Source organism: Semicossyphus pulcher, unplaced genomic scaffold, assembly GCF_022749685.1.
Source record: "Semicossyphus pulcher isolate SPU_LCO1_2020_fin unplaced genomic scaffold, fSemPul1.0.p SCAF_8, whole genome shotgun sequence".
Taxonomy (NCBI): Eukaryota; Metazoa; Chordata; class Actinopteri; order Labriformes; family Labridae; genus Semicossyphus; species Semicossyphus pulcher.
Window position 1 is genome coordinate 6,055,332 of NW_027211759.1, and position 2,450 is coordinate 6,057,781.

The following is a 2,450-nucleotide window of genomic DNA, read 5'->3' on the forward strand; positions in this document are numbered from 1 at the left end:
TGGCTGTTGTTTCATTGTGTGTGTCACAGAGCTGCAAATGTTTCTTTACTTAATGATTAGTCAGTTGAGAGAAAAATAAATACATACACAAGAAATGTTTCATGTTAGAACTGCAGAAAATGCTCTCTCCTTCTCATAATGATGCAAAATAGCTTTTTTTCTAAGCTTTATATGAATTTAAAATGAACAACTATGATTGACAAAACAAGATATTTACAGACTTCACCTTGGGCTTTAAGATGCTGTTTATTTTATAGACTACATCAAAATAAGACCAAAGGAAAATGATGGGATAAATAATTATAATGACAATACTGCAGCGCCTGTCAGCAACATGTCTGCAGTAAAGCCCATGCCTACTGTTGGTCTGCTCCAGAACTGTAAGTGATGCATCACGCACTGCAGTGCATTTTTATACTACACATCCTTGCCATCCCTCCAAAGGATGTTAAGCCCAGTGGCAATCAAATTTGAAATCCCAAATTGAGTTCCAAATTGAAATCCAATGTTCCACAAGCAAGCACTCGTTACTCTTTTTGACTGACCGACCGATTACATTTTCTTTGTAATGTCATTTCACATGATTTGACTTCCTGCACAGATGCAGAGTCTGTGAGGAAATGTGCAGAACATTTCAGGGCTGCTTTTCATGATTGTGACTTGTGCTTCCTTGCATCCACTCTTATCCCTCGACACTGAAATTGAAGGATCCTCCATAAAGGCTCAGGGGAGCGATCTCTTACATACATTTTGAGAAAGAAGACTTCTAGGGCCGCTAAGAGGAAAGAGACGCAGGCGTATCCTATGCTGAAATCCTTTATCAAATCGGGTGATGAATATATAGATGGATATATAACAGCTTAACTCCACATTTAGTACAAAGTTTGAAATTATTAAAGACGCTTCAGCTCCTTCATTCTCTCGACTTTTCATCATGCTTGTTGTACAGTGTTTATGTGCATTGGTTTAGTTCGCTTGTAATGGGTGGATTTAATTCTGCTTGCCTTGTTCATTTAATAATTGGCAATTGAATCACTTTTTCTGTAGTAATATTATGTAATTGTCCGTTTTGTACACTGTACAATCGTAAAATATGGGTTCTTTTTTGTCTTCTCTAAAGTCATGAGCAGTCTGAAAAATCCTGCATATGTCAAGTTTCAGTGCTTGCAAGAGAAAAAAGAAAATACTTACAAAATACCACAGCTTCGAGAATACTTCCATTAGTGTTAAAATTACAAAGAACTTTAGATTATTCTACAGTAGAGTTGATTCTTTTAGAAGAAAGTAGATGTTCAGAGTGAGGTAGAGTGGCACGCTTGTATGATTTATTCAGCTAAGTGCAGTGTTGTTTTAATTCTTGAAGTATTGACCACAGATAAGGCAAGCAAAATAACATGCGTCTTTCATAAGAACAGCTGCAGATTTATATATTAAAAAAAAAAAGAAAAAGAAAAATACACACGCTTTTCCGTCCTTAGTCTTTTGCCATATATTTATTTGCAGTATTGAGTGGTTGGTGACAAGGGGAATCTCCCCTGCTGGTACAAATGGAACAGCCAATGTAAACACAGCTTCTCGATCTTAATGTGTCCGTCAAAATGTCACTGCATAAAAACTCCTGTTAATTACTTTTGAACAGTGTGGGAGTGAAGAATCACAGGAAATCAAAGGGAGAACTTGTCATCGCTGTGAGCGTAGCCAGAGCCTGATCTGTCAGCTTGACTGGAGCAGAGTGTAACTGTCGAGCTGTCAGTCACAATGTGCCTTTCATGCAGCGTGATGTGCTGTTGGCCAGAACGCTTTGCTTAAGGGCTTATGCTGTCACACATACCTGCTGTGCGCTTAACATCCGAGGCTCTCTCGCCAATGGATACCATGTGAAATGCTGCATTCAATTTAAGGCAATTGGAAATCTGGGCAGGCTCTCCTCCACTTCCTTATTAAATTACTTAAGCACGTCAGAAATAATTAGCTTGTAGTTTACAAACTCAGAATGTGGGAACCATGGGAACCAGGGCATAGTTACCTGAAATTTATTACAACATTAGAGAGTGAATTATACGTTGCCAAGTTTTTATTATGTTGGTGGTAATTACATGTGACAGCCAAGCGTCACCACTGAAGGAGAAATATGTACACTCATAGCATGCAGGACTTTCTTATCTACTTCAAGATTGTCAGACATTTTTGCTGCCATTTTACTGCAAAAACTGAGCTGCATTTTATATGAAAAGGTTGGTTAGGCAGCTCTAACAGGAAGACGCGACAGGCATTGTTTTTTATTTATTTATAAAGGCATATATCACCTCCTCATTAAACCGGTCTCATAGTCAATACTCAAAACATTCTACCAATTGGCTGATGCTCGAAGTCCCACAGGCAAACACTTTATTTGGACACTTACAACATACCTTAAAACTTCACACATTTGTACCTATGGGTTGATTAAA